We start from the raw sequence: 27,930 nt of genomic DNA, 5'->3' as shown, positions 1-27,930 counted from the left end.
CTGTCTCTTATGCATCATCACCCACCGCACGTCGCACCACCACCCCCACAACATCACTCGTGATGTCACCTCCATTGGGCCACTGCTGCCGCTGCTGTCCCCTACAAACCTGATTCCCTCAGGCCCCGATGTTGCTCAGTGCCGATGATAATGGAGTGCACCCACCCTCTAACCCGCCGTCAACCGCCTATGAAAAGCCCCCCAGCTCCCCCTTCACAACAATACACTCCACACTCAACACCAATCACCTGCATAAGCCCCCTATCCAAATGCCAACCTATTTCAACATTTTTAGAAAAACCATAATCTGCAACAATTGCCAAGTAAATTACGGAAATGAAGAAAACATGCATGAGGTCCAGAACAACATGATTCTGTCAACAATAGCACAAATCCACAGCATGCATTCAACAATCACTAATATAAAATTAAGAAAAGTAAATGGGCACGTCAGCGAACTATCCAACACAATAGTGCCAACATAGGGGGTCCATCGATACAAGTTGATACTAATAGTTAATACCAACAATTCTGGTACTGTTGCTAAGACAAAGATGGAAGCAGAACAATATGGAGGACAAGCATCCAGAAAAGAAGATCTCTAGACTCCATCTACAATCCTCAACAGCATATCAATTTTATTTAGGTTTCACCTGCAAATTTTGATCAAATTGTTGTCAGTTCAGCTGTGTTTGCTATTAACAAGTAGAGAAAATAAGAATAGAATCATTTTACATCAAGAGAGCGTGAGCCAGATGGGCTCCTACTTGGACTCTACTTCTTGGGGCTCGCTGCTTCACCATTTGCGGGCTATATAGACATTTTAGCAGATATAAAATTAAGCAACAAAAATAACAAAAAAATATTATCAAAATCATGAAGGGAACCTACAGAAGCATTAGGAGATTTGGATCTTGCTAGTGATCTACAAAATGTTCCAGAAACAACTGATTCAATATCCAAAATGCATCTTTAACAACTTGGTTCCAAAAGGCATGACACCACATGGAACGAAAGCAATAAAAGCTCACGAAAATTGAAGCGTTCAGTTCCATGCAAGTGTAACATTGTTGTATAATAATGTCAAAAGTGCATATATGAACTACAGCAACCATCTGCAGTGTGCCCGAGGTAGGAAGAAAACTCATTCCCCAAGCATTGAACTCCATGTACATTCCTAGTCACTATACCACCATAATCCAGATCACCAATCCTTAACGCTCCTATGTCCAGTATTCCAAACAATGCGGTTATGCCCCAGCTCTTATGTCAATAAGTTAGAGGACACTAGGTAAAATAATGGGATGATTTTAGCTTTCCATAGAAGCTCTCAATTAATAACCACACCTTACAAAACCAACTGAACTGTAGCAAATCATGGAAATCCCATCCTCAATATCCTAATGCGCAATTCCTAGATGACCGCATAATCCCAGATAAAAGGGCGAGCTAATTGAGTCTTCAAAAACAAAACAGAACAGACTAAGCAGTTCATATCGTTCACTGAGAGTCTAAGTAGTTGAGAAGGAACCCCAAAGAAACCAGACTATACAGCAAGCCATCATCATTGGTGCATGCCTAGGAGTGTAACTATGTTAACCTAAGCATAACTGATTTGCTTATTAGAGAATGATTAGATACCAAATATTCAGACCAATGAAGGATACGAAACAAAGATGATACTTCAGTAAAGACTGGTAACCACTGTTTTAGGCTAAGACAACAGCAATCTTTGGGGGAAAAAGGGCCCAGAGTCGGTAATAGGTAATTACGATACAGAAGTAGGCATATTTGTAATTTGGCCAGATACTCCACTAATGCATATATATTGTGCTTTTGTCAAAACAGTAGAAAAGAACTTGACACATAAGGATTCAAAGCATAAAAGTTGGAACAATGTATGTTACCTAGACGGAGAACGTCCTTTTGATGCAAACCTTGAATAGGAACAAACAGACCTCGACCAGGATCTAGATGCTGGACGGCGAGTCCTGGGTGGTTTGCTGCAAAGTATATTCCGTGTTAGTATTAGTTATCAACAAGGTTACCCATGACATATATCCCTTGACATGATATACATATCAAAGATTAGGGATTGTAGAAGGTCAAAAGTAGATACATGAAAAAAAACTATAGAATGAAATGATTCACCCTAAGACAGAAGGGAATGTATCATGGACTTACAGCATATTTCATATCATCACAATCTGTGTAGTCCACAATTCCTATGGTGCCTGTAACAAAATAGAAATATATGATAAGAACTTGAAAAAAGAAAAGAAGTGTTAAGAACATATATAGCATTACATCATATTCCTTGAAGAAGATAAGGTTGAAAACCAAGCAACCTAAAAGGATCAAGATGCCCAAGAGGGGGGTGAATTGGGCTAATTCTAAATTTTCTTGCAATAATCAAATCCTACGGTTAGTCCAATTAACCACTTGTGCCTAGAAAAGTGTTTCTATTAATCTAACGCATAAAGGACTTGCAACCTATGTTCCAAACTTACTCTAGCATGGCAATTCTATGAATATAAAAACAAGTATTGAGTTGCTCAAAGTAAATGCTCAAAGTAAATAGAGAGAGAGAGGAACGCGGCGATGTTTTGCTGATGTATCAGAGAGTCGCCACTCCCCACTAGTCCTCGTTGGAGCACCTGCGCAAGGGTGTAGCTCCCCCTTGATCCGTGCAAGGATCAAGTGCTCTCTACGGGTTGATTCTTCGACACTCCATCACGGTGAATCACCCACAACCGCTCACAACTTGAGTTGGGTCACCCACAAGCTCCGCCGGGTGATCACCAAGCTCCCAATCACCACCAAGCCATCTAGGTGATGGCGATCACCAAGAGTAACAAGCACGAACTCTCACTTGACCATGCGAAGCCTAATGAGAATGGTGGATACACACTTTGCTACTCTTGATTCACTAATGAGGCTACTCTCTTGGATTCTCAAATCTCAATCACCTCACTAGGACCTTGCTCTTCTTGGCACTCACAAATGTGTTTCTTAGCTGTTGGAATGAGCAAAAGTAACTCCACATATGAGTGGAGCTTCTATTTATAACGCGGGCTAAAAAACGAACCGTTATATGCCTCTACGGGGTGACCGGATGCTCCGGTCATGTTGACCGGACGCTCCAGTCAGTTCAACCCGCACACTAGTGTTTAAGTGTTGACCGGACGCTGGCAGCGTCCGGTCAGACTAGACGCGACCGGTCACATTTAACCCTCACTAGAACCTTACTGTACTCGTCCGGACGCTGAATCCCTAGGGTCCGATCAGTACTGATCGGACATGCCCGGTCATAGATTTTCTCTTCTGGAACCTTACTGGAGTCGACCGGATGCTGGACCTTAGTGTCCGGTCACTCGACCACTTAGCGTCCGGTCGCGCCAGACGCAATTTCCTTAATCAAATGAACTGACCGAACCCCGTAGCCAGCGTTCGGTCCGACCGAAGCCAGCGTCCGGTCCGACCGGAGCCAGCGTCTGGTCAGCATTTGACCCTCCATTCACTTCCAATCTTGATCATATGTGAATGAAGTTTGCTCCATAGGATCATAGGGCTGTTGTGGAGCTACCTAGTGCTAGTTTTAATAAGTGTGCACCACACCTAACTCACTAGACTCATCTAGGTTAAGCTACCCGTCCATACCTCCCTTAATAGTATGGCCAAAGGAAAAACAAAGTCCTAAACTACTCTAAGTGTCTCTCCAACTCCAATCGACACTTAGAACTAGTCATCCTTAACCTTGTCATCCATCCTTTGAAAACCGAAACGATTTCCATCGTAGGGGCATGACCACCTTGATTGCCCAATTGATCTCCATTACCATGACCTAACTTAATTGCCTCTACAAAACACATGTTAGTCATAGTAATCTTGTATTGTCATTAATCACCAAAACCCAACTAGGGGCCTAGATTCTTTTAATCTCCCCTTTTTTGGTGATTGATGACAATACCACCTCGAGTATGTGAAAGAGTGAGGTTTTTCACAAGCTTGGTTCATATAAGCTTTTGTCAATAAGAACAAAAGAGTTAGGCAAGCTTATATGACCCAAGCCAATATAATGTACTCAAAGGATATGAAATAAGCATGGGTATAAGTAATAAAGCTCATTTGCATCGGAGTAAAGCACGGAAGCAAAAGCAAATGAGCATAACACAAGTGATATGACATATAAAGGAATTCAAAGTAGAGAGCACACATGTCATATATCACAATCACATAGATATCACTATCACATAGATATAGTTTAATGCATGAAGGTAAACACACGAATGCATAATAGTAATAGTGTATCACACAAATAAAACTCCAAATGTATATAAAAGACTAGTAGCTACTAGGCTCCCCCTAAAAGTCGCTCCCCCTGAGTCTACATACTCGAACCCTCTCCCCCTTTGGCAACAAGCACCAAAACCTAAGGGTCGGTCGGCGGGGCTATAGCAGATGAGCCAGGTGCTGAGGTACAAGGAGCAAGTTGGAACTAGGTGCCATCATCATCTGACCCTGAGCTCTATACTAACTAACCCTCTGTGGCTAGAAGCATCACTGAAGCGGTCTAGGTCTGAGCTGGGGTAGGTGCAGCCTATGATGCTGCTGGTATGTCTATCGTAGGATCTGAAGATGCAACAGAAGAAGGGAGCCTCTGAGTAGTCACGGCGACGGGAGCTACTATAGAAGGACCTAGGGCATGCATATGTGGTGGTGTAGGCATCCCTATCAACTCACTAAAAGATGCTCCAAGACTTCTAGAGACTGACGTGTCAGGCACAAATAGCGAGGGTGACTGATACGGTGTGAAGCCCATCTAAAAAGGTGTGAACTATGAGGCTACCACTGGCAAGGATAACCACTAGGACACCTGTACTGTGGGAGAAGCAAGCTGAGCTAGAGGCTATCCCTGACTCTGAAGCCCACTGGGCTATACTGCTAGAGTCATCATAGTGATAGTAGGCTGACCAATCTGAGGCGAAGGCTATGGCTGTGGGGCCCCAATGGCTGTCACTACATGCTGTATGAATCCCAAAAGCTGCTGCTGCATGAGTAACTGCTGCTGATGCATCTGCTGTTGCTGCTAGAGGACCTGCTGCTATCGCTGGAACTCGTCCTGACGAGCCTAAAACTACACAAAGTTGGCAGCGGTCTCCTAAGCCTATCTAGCCTGATCCTACTGCATCCGCTCAAGGATAGCAATCAAAGCAGGGTCCATCTGTGGTGCAGGTGGAGCAGAGCTGGAACTGCCAGCCTCTACATCATGTCTGCATGGAGGCATATGAGGAATAGGCAGGTAGTCGTCATCCGAACTGTCACTAGACTCGCTCACCTCCTGCTGTGCCTCAAGCTACTCCTCCTCAGTAGCTGCTATGCCTCTAATAATCTTATCCTGCTGAGTTGCAGACTCTGGCACGTCAGGATGATGACGTGGCTGACTGGGTGCCTATGGTGTGCTATGCCTGATCCTTTATGCCATGTTATAAGCTAGAAACTCTATGGTGGCACCTCTATACTCTGCAACCATCTCTGGTGTCCTAACTTGCAAGCCTTGAGAATAAGGAATGTGATCCAATATGCATATGGAAGCTACCTACGACCCTTGAAGCCCTCAGCTATAGTATTCTCTATCTCTGATAGAAGGAGGTCTCAAATATCAAACATTGTCTGCTGCATCAGGGCATTAAGGAGCCAAAGCTGGAGGCGAGTCAAGCCCTCTCTGTATCCTATCCTAGGAAGTAGTGTCCTCCTTATGATAGCCTCTAGCACTCTAGCTTAGGAGTAAGGTCACTAGGGTTCCTCCTCGACCCCTCACCAAAGGGCTCCTTAAAGTAGTGTTGCACAAGATCTGTAGGGGGCACCAAACCACCATGAGGACGCCTGGGAGGCTCTTGCTGTCCATAACATACCTCATGTAACTTGACAGGCTACTCCTGTAGCCTCAGTATCTCCCTAGCCCTCTGACTCATCATCCTATAGTCTCTGCCTATGAATGCAAAGTGTATAAAGTTATGGTGCGGGTCAACATAGAGCGAAGCATAGAACTGTCGAACCCAAGATGGTACATACAATCCTGTCCAGCCAATCAGATTTGTCAGCCCCGGTAGATATGCAAGGTAGGGGCGAATGTGCTCTCTAACTACTATGACTATAGCCTCTATGCTGCAGACTCTCTGAGATCTGAAGACTACTCTACTGTTTAGATAGGCATTATAGAAATCCTCCTGCAGTGGTGTGTAGAAACCCTCTGTTGCTCTCTCATCCCTCCTAGGTGGAAACCACACATCAAACTCCATGAAGCAAAGCTGCTGAACCTGCTTGGCCGTGGCGGCCCTCAAGTCAAGGTGGGTCACTAGAGGTGGACCCTATGGTCTAGGCGGTGGACGAGATCCCCTCTGCTGTGTCGGTGGCCTTGGTGAGACTAGAACACAGATATGACCAGAGCAGCGTAGCTGGGGTTGTGGTGCCTGCTCTGTCTCCTCGGCCTCCTAGACCTGCTCACCCTCCTGAGACTATTGTGATGGCTGTCCCTCCTGTGTCTCCTGAGCAGGCTGAGGCTCCTGAGTCTGCTGTGGCACCTGCTAAGACTCCCCATATGGTTGACTCTCATCAATAGCATGACACTTTCCTACAATCATGATAGTCCTAGGTGCACCACCATGAAGGTGCTCAACTAGCTCGATTCTAGCCCTTGCGTCCGGTGAAAGCGGCTGATCTGCAATGACAACTCCACTACGGGCACCTCCTCTCTCGGCATGCTCTACAGCCTCAGCAACTACAGCTGCTCTCGTTGTCTCTGCATCAGGGTACTTACGCTTCTTTGATGCAACCTTCTTCATTGCCTTGCCTTTAGGATCTATAGGCAGGCGAGGCAGAGGACTCCGATCATCATCTCCTGGACCACCACCAACATTTTTGGTGCGAGCCATCTGATCTGACTAGAACCACTGCCGCTGACAAGATCAACTATCCACTGACACTTTCAAGGCTTGGCCTCGATCCATACTCACGATCTTGGCTTTGAGTTAACTGACAACTGCCACATGATCTCAATGGCACCGACTCGCTGCACGATGGAATAGATAGATATACGAATAAATATGATATTTCTAATAGATGCAAAACCCTAAGAGAGCAAGCAATGTAGGTATGAAATTGAAGCGACTAGCTTGCTACCTGATGAACTGATGATCCGAAGAAAAGGAGAGAAGCGTCACGCGGGGGATCACTGGGACTGCTAGGGTTAGGGTTCACGATGAATCGATGGCCCTAGTTGCAATTTGAGGTCAATGCTTGTAATAGCAGTGCGGGTTAGGGCACGACGGCATTAGAGTAAGGCCTTACTGATGCTAGTGGAGTGCAGCATGGGCACGGCGGCGCAAGTCCGGTTGTGGTGGCGCTGGGAGGTGCTGTGGTGCACAGAAGCGGCGGCGTGCAGATCTGGCACGATGGAGGCGCTGCGGTGATGGCACGGCGGCTGTGGAGGCACGCGAGAGAAGCCTGGGAGCATGGGGAGGCGCTGCAGTGGTGAGCTAGATGGCGTGGTGCTACTGAACGATGGCTAAGGCTTGAGTGGATGCGGTGCAAGGTACGGTACACGCGAATATATGGGTCCCCCAACACGACGAGAAAGGAAAGGAGAAAAGAGATTGAAAGCCACACGAGATCTAATGACCGGACGCTCTAGTGGTAGTGACCAGACGCTACCACCTAGCGTGTGGTCAATTCCAGAGAGGTTCAATTCCTCTGGAATCGCGACCGGACATGTCCGGTGGACACCGACCGAACGCAGCCAGAATTCGATCAACTCAGCCTGATCCTTCTCCAAACGACCGGACGCTGAGACATCTTCTGACTAGATGTAGAAAGACAGAGTCCGATCACTCCTTCGCAGCAAGTTCACCTCCTGTGAACTGACTGGACACTGGACATCAGAGTTCGGTGCAGCGTCCGATCACTCTTTTCCAGCAAATCTTCAATGATCCTTCACACTGCCTGTTCCCAATCAAGTCCCAACTTGAATAAGATCCAAATAAACACCAATTGGGACTGATGTGAGTGACCTCTCTCAAACCCTCAAGTTTTTCAAAATATTTTGCCTTAGGCTATAATTCTTTTTATGAAAATAGGCAACAAAAGGGCAAATGGAACAAAATGACAAAACAACATTCATGCATATGCAATACTTGTAAGTAAATCTAGTTGCTTGTTAAGTTTGATCCAAGGTTAAGCTTCTTCACACGCTTTTCGGCGGTTATCTTAACCATGTTAGACAAGCCCTATATGCATTACCAAAAATTAAACATGTTGTATATTACAATGAATGCAAGGAACAACGCAAGCTCATCTTTTAGTGAAGTTACTAAAATCAAGTACATTGAGCTCATTCCGCAATCTACAGAATGTTGCCTCATCTAGCGGTTTAGTGAAGATATCCGCTAATTAATCCTTGGTCCTTACACCTTCTAGTGATATATCATTTTTAGCAACACGATCTCTAAGAAAGTGATGGCGGATATCTATATGCTTGGTGCGAGAGTGTTGAACTGGATTATTTGCAAGTTTTACCACACTTTCATTATCGCACAAAAGAGGTACTTTCTCTAGAACTACACCATAGTCTAGCAAAGTTTATTTCATGTAAAGTATTTATGCACAACAAGCACCAGCGGCAATGTATTCCGCTTCGGCGGTGGACAAAGCTACACTATTTTGTTTCTTGGAGGACCAAGACACAAGTGATCTACCAAGCAAATGGCACCCCCGAATGTGCTTTTTCTATCAACTTTGCAACCGGCATAATCCGAATTGGAATAGCCAACTAATTCAAATATAGCTCCTTTGGGATACCATAGGCCAATGCTTGGTGTGTGCTTAAGATACCTAAGGATTCTTTTTACGGCAATTAAATGTGTTTCCTTAGGATTAGCTTGAAATCTAGCACACACACTAAACATGATGTCGGGCCTAGATGTGGTTAAATATAACAAGCTACCAATCATGGAACGGTAGAGAGTTTGATCAACTGGGTTACCTCCCTCATCTAGGTTGAGATGTCCATTGGTAGGCATTGGTGTCTTGATTGGCTTACATTTATCCATCTTGAATCTCTTGAGAAGATCTTTTGTGTATTTTTCTTGAGAGATGAAGATGCCTTCTTTCATTTGCTTGACTTGAAAACCAAGAAAGAATGTAAGCTCACCAATCATTGACATCTCGAACTCCTTTGACATCAATTCACCAAATTCTTTGCATGAGTCTTCATTTGATGATCCAAAGATGATATCATCAACATATACTTGACAAATGAAGATATGCCCATCAAGCTTCTTGGTGAATAGTGTGGTGTCAACCTTCCTAATGGTGAAGCCCTTCTCAATGAGGAAGTCCCAAAGGCGCTCATACCAAGCTCTTGGGGCTTGCTTAAGCCCATATAGTGCCTTGAACAACCTATAAACATGATTAGGATATCTAGGGTCTTCAAACCCAGGAGGTTAATCAACATAGACTAGTTCATTAATAAAGCCATTTAAAAATGCACTTTTCACATCCATTTGATATAGTTTCATTTCATGATGTGATGCATATGCAAGTAGGATATGGATGGCTTCTAATCTTGCAACCAGTGCAAAGGTCTCTCTAAAATCCAAACCTTCAACTTGGGAGAACCCCTTTGTAATTAGTCTTGCCTTGTTCCTCACAACAACACCTTGATCATCTTGCTTGTTGCGGAACACCCACTTTGTTCCAATGACTCTTGCACCTTTTGGTCGCTCTTCAAGAGTCCAAACTTTATTGCGAGTGAAGTTGTTCAACTCTTCATGCATGGCATTGATCCAATCCGAATCTTTAAGAGCTTCTTCTATCTTGGTAGGCTCATAGCAAGAGACAAAAGAGTGATGAGTAATAAATGAAGCAAGTTTTTGAGATCGAGTCATTGCACCCTTTGATGGACTCCCTATAATGAGATCTTGTGGATGATCTTGTAGGAGAGATGTATTTCTTCTATTGACCACTTGAGGAGGAGGTTGTGGAGCATCAACATCTTGTGCTTGTACAACCATTTGCTCATGGAAGATATGAGTATCTTCATTTTCTACTCTCCCATCTTTTTCACCATCTTGTAGCACACTTGATGAAGAAGGTTGATCAATGACTTGTACATCACCTTCATCATCTTTTGGCTTGATGTCTCCCATCGAAATATTCTTCATAGCCTCCCTCAATGGTTCATCACCTACATCATCAAGATTCTCATGTGCTCCTTGGGAGCCATTGGATTCATGAAATTCCACATCATATGTTTCTTCAACCAAGCCAGTGGCATGATTAAATACTCTATATGCTTTAGACTTTGACAAGTAACCAACAAGAAAACCAATATCACAACGTCTTTGGAACTTCCCTAGGTGTTGCCGCTTCTTGTAGATGTAGCATTTGCAACCAAACACCCTAAAGAAGGAGATGTCCGGCTTTTTCCTATTGAGCAACTTATAAGGTGTCTTGCCAAGGAACTTTTGAAGGAATAGGCGATTTGATGCATAGCATGCGGTGTTGATTGCTTCCGCCCATAGAGCTTCGTAGGTGTTGTACTCATCAAGCATTATTCTAGCAAGAGTGATCAATATCCGGTTCTTCCTCTCAACTACACCATTTTGTTGAGGAGTATAAGTTACGGAGACTTCATGTTTGATTCCAACTTCATCACAATAAGCTTCTATGTTTGTGTCATCAAATTCTTTTCCATTGTCACTTCTTATCTTCTTAAGCTTCACTTCAAATTCATTTTATGCTCTCTTGGCAAACTTCTTGAAGCAAGATGCAACTTTGGATTTGTCATGAAGGAAGAATACCCATATATACCTTGAATAATCATCAACAATCATAAGACAATAAAGATTTCCTCTCAAACTCTTATATGTTGTTGGTCCAAATAAATCCATGTGAAGGGGTTCCACTCTTGTAGTTGACATGAAAGCTTTGGTTGGATGAGTATTTGCAACTTGCTTGCCGGCTTGACATGCACTACAAAGCTTGTTCTTCTCAAACTTCACATCCTTCAACCCTCTCACCAACTCATTCTTCATTAGCTTCTTGAGTGAGCTCATCCCAACAGGAGCAAGTCTTCTATACCATAGCCACCCAAGTGTTGTTTTGGTGAATAGGCAAGTCTTCAAATTTGCATCTTCGGAGGTGAAGTCCACTAGATATAAGTTGTTGTATCTAAATTCATTGAATATCACTTGATTATCATTTACCTTGGATACAACAACCTCTTTCTCGGTAAATAAGCATTGGAAGCCAAGATCACACAATTGTCCAATGGATAGCAAGTTGAAGCTCAATGAGGCAACATAAAGCACATTGGAGATGGAATGATCATTTGATATTGCCACTTTATCCAATCCTTTAACCTTGCCCTTTGAGTTATCTCCAAATGTTATTCTCTCTTGTCCATCTACCTCTTCATCTAGTGAGGTGAACATACAAGGATCACCGGTCATATGTTGAGTGCAACCACTATCAATAACCCAATGACTTTCACCGGTCTTGTAGTTCACCTACACATAAGAGATTCAAGCTTTAGGAACCCAAACTTGTTGAAGACCCTTCACCTTCTCAACAAGTGACTTAGCCACCCAAATCTTCTTAGGCCTATTCTTGTTAGAGGGTCCTAAGAACATGACTTTCATCTTTCCACTAGAATCCTTTTTAAGTATGTAGTGAGCATTGAAGGCAAAGGGTCTAGCATGCTTGGGCAAGGGTTGTGGCGGTGGAGTTTGGCACTCATGAGCAAAGTGGTCTTCTTGTCCACACTCAAAATATCTCTTTGACTTTGGCTTTGGCTTTGATTGTTGTTGTTGAACTTGAGCCTTCTTCTTCTCTACACTTGCCACATATCCAATGTAACAGAACTGACCAAATCATAAGAACGTAAGTACAAAAACAATCACCGAAGTGATCAAATTCCTGTACTTAAGATCCCATAATCCCGGTAGTCTGGAAATCACGAAGGATTTCAACCAACTCTTGACATACAAACCAAGACCGTAGTGATTCAACACAACATATCATTCGTTACAATATTTCACAAGTAGCATTTGGATTACATCCATCAGAGTTCAAATAAATATTACAAACCAAGTTTGAATTTGCAGAAGCAACATAGTTTAGTACATAACTTCATAGTTTCAAATACATTGCCAGATCTGAGTCATGTCCCACAAAAGCATCTTTAGATACGAGAACTATGAGAGACCATGCCCAAAGGTCTAGTCTTCATCCCTAGCTAGGAGAAGGCAGTACTTGCAGCAACCAAAGTAGAACTGGTCATCTACAACAGGTGGGAGATAAACCCTGAGTACGAGAAGGTACTCAGCTAGATTTACCCACCAAAACCAGAAATAAAAGACACCAAGGGTCATGCAAGGCTTATGAGGTGGGTTAGCTTGGCATAGTTGCATAAAAGAGCTTATGATTATAGTAACCAATTTAAACTTAGCATCAAGCTTATCATCATTTACCTGTCCACTAGATTTACACCTGTACTAGAGCACCCACTTATTATGAGCAAACAATATTAACCATAGCAGGTATAATAAGGCTGTCATCATCATGTCATCACTTCTGAACCATTATGTTATTTAGTGTATCTACATTGGAGATAAGCCCATCAAGTTCTCACTAACCGGGAGAGACGGCGACTCGAATCAAATTACAACTCAGCTGAGGGGGTATTACTAACTCTCACACTGGCATACTTAGCAAGGGTAGCCGTGGGTCACCTTTGGAACAACTCAGGAACCAAATTTGTGGGTTCGATCAGTGCTAGCACTCTTAGGGATTACCCTTCTACCAGGACAATCAGGACTTTTAAATCACCTACCCTTGGACTCACGCCTACGGCTCCCTTCCGAGGCGCATTTTATACTTATCGACTCCCGGTCTGAGGTGAGCTACTCGGCTTCGAGGTCGGTCATCAGACACGGCCAACTAAGAGAGAGGCATGCGTTCAACATGAACAGGAAAGGCTCCAAGATTCAGTCCTTAATCGACACAGATGGAGTCACTACAAACCGGCAAGCCTTCGTCCGGTCTTCATTTCAGATTAAGACTGGTTCTTTTCCATGATAGCAAATATAGCCAATCGTGCCATATGTATCTTCCTATATCTCGTAGGTGACAGGAAATCACCTGACTTCTACCATGTTTGAGCAGGGCTAAGCACTACATGAGCCTGAGCTACATAGGATTCAGGGTAACAATATCTAGACAAGGATTGAATAACCAATGCAACAAGTGTTTGCATCCAACACCTAAACTTAATGCAACAATATATGTAATAATAATACTATAACTACATTTTAGAAATTAGGAGGCTTAATATGCTCCAGGGCTTGCTTTTCACAAAGTTGCACGGACGGTGATCCGGGCACTCAACAGCGACCTCGTCTGGCACTTCTCCTGAAGGCTGCACTTCCTGAACCTCCGGTGTCGGCTGCTGCTGCTCGCTCGGTTCCTCGAATTCCAGCAGTGTTACTCCTTCCGGTACACCTATTGCATGCCGATGCACAAGATAAATATTATGGATGCCTAAGGAATGACATGATGCTCATGATGAATGAATCACAATAAGTGTTTACGAAAGCATCACTGGACACCCGTTTATCGAGTAAAATAGCTCTATTCAAATCACTTTAAGCATGTATCTAACTTAACTTAAAGAACAAGATCAACTTACCTAACTTGCATAACCTAAGATAAAGATGCTCATCTTCAGTTAAAGGCCTAACACCTAGGAACATTACCACAAGCTTAGGAAATAGTAAAGGCATACTTAAATCAACAGTTAAAGTTTCATATGCACACGGGTAGTTCCTTAATTCAATCATAACCAGAGTTCTATAAATTCAAATGACTTGCAAGATGACATTCTGGAAAGCTTATGAAATTCTCTACACTTCATTTATAAACATCAAAGCATGATTCTTACGTTAACCAATCGAATTCCAGTAAACCTAGAATCTGTCCAAAAATGATAGGGTTACTAAATTAAATATTTAGTGATGATGCAAAAGCATAATTGGACCAAACCAAGTTTACCAACATGTTTTGCATACTAGAGAAACATTAAAAAGTATAGTGCCAACTTCTAAATAAATTATTTAATATCCTTTTCAAATTTATTTAGTTAATTAGGTGATTAAAGCAATATATAGTAAAACTATTCAGAAAAATCTACAAAAATTACAGTAGCTATTTCATACTTTACATAGACTACCATAAAAATTTCAAAGCTATTGAGCAAGCAGAACTTGCTGTATCCAAAATAATAGGTGACATGTCTATTTTTAGCATAATTAGGAAACCCTATTGAAAAGTGTCAAGCAACAGATTTCTAATTTTTTCTAGCATCATTCTAGCATAAGAACAGTACTCACCAATTTTTACCCTAACTGGATCTATAGAAAAATTATGAAAATTCACACAAGATCCATCCATGCAAACAAGATAATTTTCTATCTCCTACAAACAGTGTCCAAAATTTATGAAAATTTAACTACAAGCTATTAATGATATGAGCAGTACACCATAAAATTTTCATGCCATTTGGAGCTACATAGAAAAAGATATAATTATCCCTATTTCCTACATGATTAAAAGAGATAATTAGCAACTCCATTTTTCATAACAGAACATGGCACATATTATATTTTTAATATAAACTAGACATTATCATGAACTCAACAAAATTGAAACCACATCATTTGGATCTACCAACTAGGAGATACATATTTTTGAAAATGTACACAAATCTATGAAAATAATAAAACAAAACAAAAATAAGAAAATCAACTCCACTGCTGGTGGGCCGGCCCGAAGAACGGCGGCCCGCGAAGCAAGCGCTGGCGTGGCCCAGAAATGGCATGGCCTAGCTAGGCTCCTGCCTCTACCGCGATGACTGACACGCAGGTCCCGCTCGACAGAGAGACAGACTGGGGAGGAGAACAGGGCGGCGGCGAAGCTCATCGCCGGTGACCCCTCTAGCGAACCCGACGGCTCAAGCGCGCTCCCCACACCAAGGCGCACCTATCTAAGCCCTCATTTCAAACTCTACTGACCCCTAGCAAGGACGACAGCATGAATGGCAAACGGCGGCGCGGTCCGACGATGCCCCGGCGAGGTGACGACGCTACGGCTCTAGTGGGTGACTCTACGAGCATCAGCATCGCACCCAGGACCTAGCACAAGAGAGAGAGAATGGGAAGGCCACAGTGGCAGTTGTCCATGTGGAGCGCCATCTCCGATGTGGTCAGCCATGGCGGCGGTGGAAGAAAACGACGATTTCGCCCTTACCAAGGCCAAATTGGCACGACGGTGGGGTGGAGGAGGTCGAGGAGATCACTGTGAAGCTACTGACGAGCTAGGCAACATGTTTTTGCGAAGGGGCATGAGCTAGGCGAGGGCGAAGGTTTGGCCAGCAATGGCGGACGGCTGAGGCTCGGCGCTGCGTGCGGTGAAGGCGAGAGGGAAGCAAAGGGAGCTGGCGAGTGCGTCGGGCAGGCGCTGGCCTTCTTCTGGAGGTCAAACGCGTGACGTGGAGGCTTCAGCCAAGCATGCACGCCACATGGCGAGAAGCTCCTATGCCAGTCGGCCATGACATTCACTGAACGTTTTCTGAAAATTGTGATTTAGTGCTCGAGGATGATGACTGACAGTGAGTATTCGACGTGTCAACACAGCTAATCCAATGCTCCTTTGCAAAAACTGTATACATGAAAAATGTAGGCCTACCATCCATATACAACTTCTTTTCAAGGACCATCATCTAATTCACCATGGATCAGCAGTTACATCAAGCCAAAGTTGGCTTGATCCACTGAAAATGTAGTTATGACTTAGAATATTTTCTAAGTGTGAAATCAGCATGGAATTCTGACTTGTGGGCCAAGTTTGAGCATGTTCTAGCCATTTTCATGAGATGATCATAAAACAACTTTTGTTCCTTGATAAATTAGCTACAACTTTGGTAAAGAGTACATAGCCATGCACGGTCTCTAAGCTAGTCTTTTGAAACAGTCAAACAGTGGCACTCTAAGGGTCAATTCAAGTCAAACCTCTCCTAAAGGGCAATTTGGTCATTTTGGTCCACATGACCAATGTCCAAACAATTACCCTAGGTGTAGTTAAGGTGTATTAGACCATAATCAACCACTTTACACAAGTGCTATACCCATGTCAAATGATCACATGTGGTGAAACAACAAAACAAGCAATTCACCCAAATGTTGCAATGCAATGTTTCACATGTTTCATGACTTTGTTGTTATTTTACACTTGTCACATTACTACCATATTGACATGTTTCAAGGTATGAGAAATTCATGTTGCATTCACAGGTTGCACTACTACCATTCTCAAGCAAATTAAGTATGAAACAACAGAATTGCGAATGTTGCATATGCATGTTTCAGTGATAATGGCATGATGACATAGATGATGCATATGTTTATGAAATGAAATGCAATTTAGTGGAAGCCAAACACCTAGGGTGTTACAGCCTTCCCCCCTTTGAAAAAATCTCATCCCGAGATTTGGAAAGCATACCAATCAGTATAGAAAGTCGGATAGTTTTCCTTTAAATAATCTTCCCGCTCCCAGGTTGTATCCCGTTCACTATGATTACTCCAAACTACCTTATATAACTTAACTACTCGCGTACGAGTCACTCTTTCTTGAGTATCCAGAACTTGCACGGGCTTCTCCTCATAAGAAAGATTAGATTTCAAGTTGATTTTCCTTGTTGCTATTCTTTCCTTGGGAATACGGAGACACTTCTTTAGCTGAGACACATGGAATACCGAGAATATAGCTCCCATCTCATGTGGTAGATCGAGCTTATATGCTACTCTTCCACTTTTCTTGATAATATGGTAAGGTCCAACATATCGAGGCTTAAGCTTCCTTTTGATTCCAAAACGTTTTACTCCTTTCATAGGGGATACCTTTAGATAAACATAGTCACCTACTTCAAACTCAATAGGTTTTCTTCTCTTATCAGCGTAGCTCTTTTGTCTAGCCTGAGTGGCAGTCATATTCTTCCATATAGTTCGGACTTGCTCTTCGGCTTCTTTTATAAAATCAATCCCATAGAATCTTCTTTCTCTAGGTTTCACCTAGTTTAAAGGAGTTCTACACTTGCGGCCATAAAGAGCTTCAAAAGGAGCTATTTTGATACTCTCTTGATAACTGTTGTTATAAGACAATTCAGTGAAAGGCAACCAGTCCTCCCAAGAGCCTTTGCAAGAGATAAGACAAGCTCTAAGCATGTCTTCAAGAATTTGATTAACACGCTCAGTTTGTCCCGATGTTTGCGGATAATAGGCAGAACTGCGGATTAGATGAGTGCCAAGATTCTGATGTAAGCACTCCCAAAAGTGAGCCATGAATTGCGGTCCTCTATCTGAAATAATGGATTTGGGTACACCATGGAGACGTACCACTTGTTAAAAGTAAATCTCAGCATAATTGTGAGGGTAATAGGTAGACTTGACCAAAATAAAGTGAGCAGATTTAGTTAGATGATCTACGATAACCCAGATAGAATCACAACCCTTTTTGGTAGTGGGTAATCCAACAATAAAATCCATACTAATTTCTTCCCACTTCCAACCAGGAATAGAGAGTGGCTGCAATAATCTAGGCCTCATGTGAATAGCCTTAACTCTGCAACAGTTATCACACCTTGCCACGTAAGCTGTGATTTCTTTCTTCATCTTGGTCCACTAATAATACAGCTTGAGATCTTGATATATTTTACTGCTACCAGGATGGATGGACAACTTAGAAGAATGGGCTTCAGCCATAATTTGATTTCTAAGTTCTTTGTCTTTGGGTACTACAAGCCCATCATTAAACCAGAGAATTCCTTTGTCATCGACCCTAAAGTGCTTGGTCTCCTGATCTTTCATCTTCCGCTTGATATGAAACACACCCACATCAGTCTTCTAGAGTTCTATAATTCGACTTCTAAGAGAGCAATCCACAGTGATATTGTGGAGTACTACCAGATGAAGAAGGTGTGCCAAATGAAAGTCTTCACTAAGGAATTGCAATGGGCCTTTCTGCTTAAGGCATCAGCAACCACATTTGCCTTACCAGGATGGTAGTGCACTTGAAGGTTGTAGTCTTTGATTAATTCTAACCAGCGTCGTTGATGCATGTTCAACTCGGGTTGAGTAAAGATATACTTGAGGCTTTTATGGTCAGTATAGATGTTGCACACATTACCAAGCAAGTAATGTCTCCAAATCTTCAGGGCATGAACAACCACGGCTAGCTCTAAGTCATGGGTAGGATAATTGATTTCATGCTTTCAAAGCTGTCGCGAAGCATAAGCAATGACCCGGCCTTCCTGCATAAGAACACATCCTAAACCGGTGCCACATGCATCATAGTAGACATCAAAAGGCTTCTCGATGTCAGGTTGTGCTAATACAGGAGCAGAGGTTAATAAGGTCCGTAAAGTGTGGAAAGCCTCTTCACACTTCGGAGTCCACACAAACTTCTCATCCTTTTGAAGTAGTCAAGTCATGGGCTTAGCGATTTTTGAGAAATCCAGGATAAAGCAACGATAGTAGCCAGCCAAACCTAGGAAACTTCAGACTTCTATGACCGTAGTAGGTGCCTTCCACTCTAGGACTTCTTGCACCTTAGTAGGGTCAACCAAAATTCCATCTCCAGATAACACATGACCCAGAAAAGGTATCTTGTTCAACCAAAATTCGCACTTGCTAAACTTAGCATAAAGCTGGTTGTCACGTAACCGAGTTAAAACAATTCTCAGATGTTCAGCATGCTCTTCTTCATTCTGAGAATATACAAGGATATTATCAATGAACACGATGACGAATTTGTCCAATTCCAGCATGAATACTGAATTCATTAGGTACATAAAGTATGCCGGAGCATTTGTCAACCCAAAGGACATGACAAGGTATTCAAACAAGCCATAACGAGTAGAGAAAGTTGTCTTAGGTATATCTTCAGGACGAATTTTGATCTGATGGTAGCCAGACCTCAAATCAATCTTAGAGAATACCTTAGCTTTGGAGAGCTGATCAAACAGAATATCGATGCAAGGAAGAGGGTATTTGTTCTTGATGGTAACAGCATTAAGGGGGCGATAATCCACGCACATGCACAAAGATTCGTCCTTCTTCTTCACAAAAATAGCCAGATAACCCCAAGGAGAAGAACTAGGCCGAATCAAACCTTTCTTTAGTAACTCATTTAACTGACTCTTCAGCTCAGCCAACTCATTGGGCGGTATTCTATAGGGCCTTCAAGAAATAGGAGCCGTACCCAGAATGAGTTCTATCTTGAATTCTACATCACGGTCTAGAGGTAATCCAGGCAAGTCATCAGGGAAGACATCTAGAAACTCATAGACAACCGGTATATCTTCAATGGCTTTAGCTAGGGTAGCATTGGCTGTATTATGGACAGAGATATCACGAGGTAACTGTACTAGAAAACCCTTCTTATCCATAGGATCCCTCAACATTACCACACAGGTTGATGTATCGATCAACACTCCATTCTCGCTCATCCACTTCATTCCTAGGATTACATCTATTCCTACCCCCTAGTAGAACTACAAGATCCGTAAGGAACTCTCGATCTCCAATCTCAATCTTTACATCTTTAACTACTTGGTTAGTTAGGATATTATTTCCAGCAGCACTAATACAATAACCACCCTTGACAATTGTAATCACATTCATCTTATGCATAGACGCAAAAGTAGAACTCACAAAGGAATGCGAAGCACCCGAATCAAAGACCACAACTACAGGGTGATCATTAACAAGGAACTTACCAGCGGTGATCACTTCACCAGCAGGAATTTCCTCCATAGTAGTGTAGTGAACACGCCCCTGATGGATGTTTCCCTAAGCATTCTGCTTGGAAGGATAGGGACACTTATTTGCCCAATGACCAGGCTGGTTACAGTTCTAGCATGGCCTGTTAGCTGGTGGGACATTGGTGCTGCCCTACCCAGAGGTATTCTTTGGCAAGGAAATTGTGTACCCCTTGCGGAAACTAGTTTTAGCTTAATTCTTCTTCTAAGGTGGGCGGTACCGGACATTAGCATTGGGTGGATGGTACTGGGTCTTGGATACCACCGGTGCTTTGGACTGAGAAGCACCTACCTCAAAGTTTCTTTTATGGTTTTTGGAAGCAGCATATATCTTATCATTATTCTCCTGAGTCAGGGTGTCACTGATAAACTCATTGAAGATGACACACTTGCAGTTGCCCATAGACTTCATTAGTTTAGGGGAAAGTCCCCTCTTGAAGCTAGCTATTCTTTTAGCGTCAGTATCAACGAACTCGAGAGCATACCTTGCCAGGTTGTTGAATGCCTGGATATATTTATTAAGACTCTTGTTGCCTTGGGTTAGCATTATAAACTTGATATGCTTAATGGCCATGAGACCAGGAGGGATAAAATGTCCCCTGAAAGCTATCTAGAACTGGTCCCAAACTATCTCAATGTTTGTAGGGAAGGTGGTCCGGTGATGGGTCCACCAGATGCCTATAGGGCCTTGGAGCTGGTGTCCTGCATATGAGGCCTTCATGCCTTCTGTCAAACCTTTGCTCTATCGTGCTCAACCATTAATTAGCTTGTAATGGTTCTTCTACCTCATGAAAGATAGGAGGCTTTGTGTCCATGAAGTCCTTAAAGCTGCTTGTACTGGTTTGGCTTGGGTCCCTGGCAGACATGTCAGTCATCACGGTTAGCCATATGGCGCATAGCCTCAGCTAGCATGCGCTGACTTTCAACAACTGTCTGCATTAGCTCAGCTAGTGTGGGCGATGGAGGAGGTGGTTGTTCCTCATCTCCCATGCTATGACCGCGACGAAGGTTATAAGCCATCTACAAAATGTATAGCCAATGAGCACTAACGATGTGGAAATTTTTATAGATGAATTGTATAATTATGTCAAACTGATTCCATTGGAGAGAATGCATTTATATAATCAACAGAGGCACAATCATTCATCACAATCACACAACTCATCAAGCGCATCAATTGACGCATTAATGCGATGAACTTAACCAGCAATGAGATCGATAGACTGCACAGATGGAAATTGTCAAAGGCCCACATACGTGGAGCATAACACGTTTGATAGGTTACATCCAAGCCATAGTGGTTCCAAACTGACATCAAAGATAACTTAAGATTCAATATTACATCCCAACGATTAACTTATTACAAGCTACTCGTTCATGCATGAGGATCCACAAAAGACTAGCTCTAGCGCATTAGCTAAGTAGTAAGCTAAACTACGCATCGTCCTCGGAGTTAGTGTCGAAGATCTCTCCTCCATCTTCATCACTAGCAGGCTCTAACTCCTCATCTTCCTCCTCTTCAGGTGGAATGTCCTCAGGTCCATTGACCTCAATGCCATCATCACCTTCAGCCATGATGACACCAGAACCCATCTCATCCTCATCATCAGGTGGCAGGAGAGGGTGAAGTTGATTGTGTAACAGGTGAACCTCCTCATGGAGATGGTCATTGTACTCTTCGACAACTGCCAACTGCTGCTCTAGCTCCACCTGTCGTGCCCTCAACACATTCTCTTTGTGCCAGGCTTCATTCTGTTGGTTCATTACGTGAATCAACATACGTTCACAGTTGCGGTGAGCAACTGTCAACCTTTGAACCTCCAGGGTCTCTTGATCCCTTTCTTGTGTTACTTGCTTCAGACGGTGCTGAGCTGCATTCCTCTCAGCAGTCACCCGGGCCAACTCTACCCTCAGCCTTTCTACCTCAGTAGGCTCAGGACAGGGCTCACAAGGAGCTAACCGGTGACAAGGTGCCCTACCTCCAACAGACTTGTGAGCAGTGAGTTTCGTGCACGCCATCTATAGCAAAAAGTTGCAATGTAAGGGGAGAATCATTTAAGGGATACGAAACTTAATTAGTCGGGACAATCATATTTTAAAGGAGGGAGTAATGCAAGAAATGCCATGTATGCTTGAACATGATGCATGCACGATCCGTACGTCCTCACAAACCTAGAAAAATTTAAAGGCTAGCAAAATATACGGTGGCATACATACGTTCTCTCGTATATGGTAGCTAATCGATCTACAATGATACGTTGTTAGTGTACCTGCAGAAAATTTCATTTTAGCCCAATAATTTCCCAAAAAGGCATATAAAGTAAGCAGTAAACTAAATACTTTCATACATACATCCCCCAATGTATATACTCTAGTATCATAGCTACCTGTCAAAGACACCCACATTTAAGTACTCTCATAGGTACATGATCGAACATGTAAGTATGCGAGCAACCACAACTACTCTCCCCTAGACCGACGGTTGGATGGTCATGCTCTCACAACTCCCACTTACTAGAGCGTAGAGGTATTTTATCCATACATTACCACCCAAGTGGATGGCATCCATATTATAGCACGCCGTATAGACGACGAAACAAAAACAAGCAGGAACCCCCAAGTTAATACTTTAATAAGCCACCTAAGAGTCCTTATTTGGGCATAAGGGATATGACCACTGGCAATACTTAGTATTTAATTTAGGATTTTCACAAATACTTTTGTTTTAAATACCCAAATGACATGTTTAGTGTCGAATCTTGCTCTGATGCTAGCTGTAACAGAACCAACCAAATCATAAGAACGTAAGTACAAAAACAATCACCGAAGTGATCAAATTCCTGTACTTAAGATCCCATAATCCCGGTAGTCCGGAAATCACGAAGGATTTCAACCAACTCTCGACATACAAACCAAGACCGTAGTGATTCAACACAACATATCATTTGTTACAACATTTCACAAGTAGCATTCGGATTACATCCATCAGAGTTCAAATAAATATTACAAACCAAGTTTGAATTTGCGGAAGCAACATAGTTTAGTACATAACTTCATAGTTTCAAATACATTGCCAGATCTAAGTCATGTCCCACAAAAGCATCTTCAGATACGAGAACTACGAGAGACCGCGCCCAATGGTCTAGTCTTCATCCCCAGCTGGGAAAAGGCAGTACTTGCAGCAACCAAAGTAGAACTGGTCATCTACAACAGGTGGGAGATAAACCCTGAGTACGAGAAGGTACTCAGCTAGACTTACCCACCAAAACTAGAAAAAAAGACACCAAGGGTCATGCAAGGCTTATGAGGTGGGCTAGCTTGACACAGTTGCATAAAAGAGCTTATGATTATAGTAACCAATTTAAACTTAGCATCAAGCTTATCATCATTTACCTGTCCACTAGATTTGCACCTATACTAGAGCACTCACTTATTAGGAGCAAACAATATTAACCATAGCAGGTATAATAAGGTTGTCATCATCATGTCATCACTTCTAAACCATTATGTTATTTAGTGTATCTACATTGGAGATAAGCCTGTCAAGTTCTCACTAACCGGGAGAGACGGCGACTCGAATCGAATTACAACTCAGCTGAGGGGGTATTCCTAACTCTCACCCTAGCATACTTAGCAAGGGTAGCCGTGGGTCACCTTTGGAACAACTTAGGAACCAAATTCGTGGGTTCGATCAGCGCCAGCACTCTTAGGGATTACCCTTCTGCCAGGACAATCAGGACTTTTAAATCACCTGCCCGTAGACTCATGCCTACGGCTCCCTTCCGAGGAGCACTTTATACTTATCGACTCCTGGCCTGAGGTGAGCTACTCGGCTTCGCGGTCGGTCATCAGACACGGCCAACTAAGAGAGAGGCATGCGTTCAACATGAATAGGAAAGGCTCTAAGATTCAGTCCTTAATCGACACAGACAGAGTCACTGCAAACCGGCAAGCCTCCGTCCGGTCTTCATTTCAGATTAAGACTGGTTCTTTTTCACGATAGCAAATATAGCCAACCGTGCCATATGTATCTTCCTATATCTCGCAGGTGACAGAAAATCACCTGACTTCTATCGTGTTTGAGCAGGGCTAAGCACTACACGAGCCTGAGCTACATAGGATTCAGGGTAACAATATCTAGACAAGGATTGGATAACCAATGCAGCAAGTGTTTGCATCCAACACCTAAACTTAATGCAACAATATATGTAACAATAATACTGTAACTGCATTTCAGAAATTAGGAGGCTTAATATGCTCCGGGGCTTGCCTTTCACAAAGTTGCACGGTCGGTGATCCGGGCACTCAACGGTGACCTCGCCTGGCACTTCTCCTGAAGGCTGCACTTCCTGAACCTCCGGTGTCGGCTGCTGCTGCTCGCTTGGTTCCTCGAATTCCAGCAGTGTTACTCCTTCCGGTACACCTATTGCATGTCGATGCACAAGATAAATATTATGGATGCCTAAGGAATGACATGATGCTCATGATGAATGAATCACAATAAGTGTTTACGAAAGCATCACTGGACACCCGTTTACCGAGTAAAATAGCTCTATTCAAATCACTTTAAGCATGTATCTAACTTAACTTAAAGAACAAGATCAACTTACCTAACTTGTATAACCTAAGATAAAGATGCTCATCTTTAATTAAAGGCCTAACACCTAGGAACATTACCATAAGCTTAGGAAATAGTAAAGGCATACTTAAATCAACAGTTAAAGTTTCATATGCACATGGGTAGTTCCTTAATTCAATCATAACCAGAGTTCTATAAATTCAAATGACTTGCAAGATGATATTCTGGAAAGCTTATGAAATTCTCTACACTTCATTTATAAACATCAAAGCATGATTCTTATGTTAACCAATCGAATTCCAGTAAACCTAGAATCTGTCCAAAAATAATAGGGTTACTAAATTAAATATTTAGTGATGATGCAAAAGCAAAATTGGACCAAACCAAGTTTACCAACATGTTTTGCATACTAGAGAAACATTAAAAAGTATAGTGCCAACTTCTAAATAAATTATTTAATATCCTTTTCAAATTTATTTAGTTAATTAGGTGATTAAAGTAATATATAGTAAAACTATTCAGAAAAATCTACAAAAATTACAGTAGCTATCTCATGCTTCACATAGACTACTATAAAAATTTCAAAGCCATTGGGCAAGCAGAACTTGCTGCATCCAAAATAACAGGTGGCATGTCTATTTTTAGCATAATTAGGAAACCCTATTGAAAAGTATCAAGCAATAGATTTCTAATTTTTTCTAGCATCATTCTAGCATAAGAACAGTACTCACCAATTTTTACCCTAACTGGATCTATAGAAAAATTATGAAAATTCACAGAAGATCCATCCATGCAAACAAGATAATTTTCTATCTCCTACAAACAGTGTCCAAAATTTATGAAAATTTAACTACAAGCTATTCATGATATGAGAAGTACATCATAAAATTTTCATGCCATTTGGAGCTACATAGAAAAAGATATAATTATCCCTATTTCCTACATGATTAAAAGAGATAATTAGCAACTCCATTTTTCATAACAGAACATGGCACATATTATATTTTTAATATAAACTAGATATTATCATGAACTCAACAAAATTGGAACCACATCATTTGGATCTACTAACTAGGAGATACATATTTTTGAAAATGTACACAAATCTATGAAAATAATAAAACAAAACAAAAATAAGAAAATCAACTCCACTGCTGGTGGGCCGGCCCAAAGAACGGTGGCCCGCGAAGCAAGCACTGGCGTGGCCCAGAAATGGTGTGGCCCAGCCAGGTTCCCACTTCTACTACGGCGACTGACGCGTGGGTCCCACCCGATAGGAGATAGACAGGGGAGGAGAACAGGGCAGCGGCGAAGCTCATCGTCGGTGACCCCTCCGGTGAACCCGATGGCTTAGACGCGCTCCCCACACCAAGGCACACCTATCTAAGCCCTCATTTCAAACTCTACTAACCCCTAGCAAGGACGACAGCGTGAATGGCGGATGGCGGCGCAGTCCGACGATGCCCCGGCGAGGTGACGACGCTATGGCTCTAGTGGGTGACTCTACGAGCATCAGCATCGCACCCAGGACCTAGCGCAAGAGAGAGAGAGAGAGAATGGGAAGGCCATGGTGGAGGTTGTCCATGTGGAGCGCCATCTCCGGCGAGGTAAGCCATGGCGGCGGTGGAAGAAAACGGCGATTTCACCCTTACCAAGGCCAAATTGGCACGACGGTGGGGTGGAGGAGGTAGAGAAGATCACTACGAAGCTACTGATGAGCTAGGCAACATGTTTTTGTGAAGGGGCGTGAGCTAGGCGAGGGCGAAGGTTCGGTCGGTAATGGCGGACGGCTGAGGCTCGACGCTGCGCGCGGTGAAGGCGAGAGGGAAGCAAAGGGAGCTGGCGAGTGCGTCGGGCAGGCGCTGGCCTTCTTCTAGAGGTCGAACGCATGACGTGGAGGCTTTGGCCGAGCATGCGCACCACGTGGCGAGCAGCTCCTATGCTGGTTGGCCATGACGTTCACTGAACGTTTTCCGAAAATTGCGATTCAGTGCTCGAGGATGATGACTGATAGCGAGTATTCGACGTGTCAACACGGCTAATCCAATGCTCCTTTGCAAAAACTATATACATGAAAAATGTAGGCCTACCATCCATCTACAACTTCTTTTCAAGGACCATCATCTAATTCACCATGGATCAGTAGTTACATCAAGCCAAAGTTGGCTTGATCCACTGAAAATGTAGTTATGACTTAGAATATTTTCTAAGTGTGAAATCAGCATGGAATTCTGACTTGTGGGCCATGTTTGAGCATGTTCTTGCAATTTTCATGAGATGATCATAAAACAACTTTTTTCCTTGATAAATTAACTACAACTTTGGTAAAGAGTACACAGCCATGCAAGGTCTCTAAGCTGGTCTTTTGAAATAGTCAAACAGTGGCACTCTAAGGGTCAATTCAAGTCAAACCTCTCCTAAAGGGCAATTTGGTCATTTTGGTCCACATGAACAATGTCCAGACAATTACCCTAAGTATAGTTAAGGTGTATTAGACCATAATCAACCACTTTACACAAGTGCTATACCCATGTCAAATGATCACATGTGATGAAACAACAAAACAAGCAATTCACCCAAATGTTGCAATGCAATGTTTCACATGTTTCATGACTTTGTTGTTATTTTACACTTGTCACATTACTACCATATTGCCATGTTTCAAGGTATGAGAAATTCATGTTGCATTCACAGGTTGCACTACTACCATTCTCAAGCAAATTAAGTATGAAACAACAGAATTACGAATGTTGCATATGCACATTTCAGTGATAATGGCATGATGACATAGATGATGCATATGTTTATGAAATGACATGCAATTTAGTGGAAGCCAAACACCTAGGGTGTTACATCCAATGCTACTTCTATCCATCTTCATGATGGTGTTCATGAGTAGCTCACTTTGGAGATGCTTGCCTCTTACAAACTTGCTCAATCCCATCTTGAGATGCTCTTTCTTCATTCTGAGCTTCTTGTTCTCTTCCTTGAGAACATCATTATTCTTCTCTTCCTTGAGCTTCTTGTTCTCTTCTTTGAGCTTCTCATTCTCAAGGATCAACTCTTTATCGTGATCAAGAGTTTCTAGCACAATGGTGTTGTGGCTTTTCATCTCTTCAAGATCTTTCATGAGCTTTTCATTTGCATTCTTGAGCTTGACATATTCATCATAGTCATTGCACTCAACAACTTTCTTGCCTTTGCCACTAGATCCTTGCTCAATGCTCTCATCAATTAAATCATCACATGATGTAGCTATATCAATCTTAACAACATGGTTAGTAGCATCATGTGGCTCATTTGGTAAAAATTCTTGAGCAATAACAAGAGTATCATAATTGATCTTTAGAGTTGTATATTCATCTTTTAGCTTGTTGTGGCTAGTGATGAGCTCATTGTGCACCCACTCAAGTTTATCATG

General features: G+C 42.6%; 1 pseudogene; it reads right to left on the bottom strand.

The window, feature by feature from the left end:
- Window positions 1-2,164: 2,164 nt before the first annotated feature.
- Window positions 2,165-27,930, bottom strand: part of LOC136491415 (serine/arginine-rich splicing factor SR34A-like) — a 32,654-nt pseudogene continuing 6,888 nt past the window's right edge.

Source organism: Miscanthus floridulus, chromosome 11 (assembly GCF_019320115.1).
Source record: "Miscanthus floridulus cultivar M001 chromosome 11, ASM1932011v1, whole genome shotgun sequence".
NCBI classification, from domain to species: domain Eukaryota; kingdom Viridiplantae; phylum Streptophyta; class Magnoliopsida; order Poales; family Poaceae; genus Miscanthus; species Miscanthus floridulus.
This window is presented reverse-complemented; position numbering and strand designations above follow the sequence as displayed.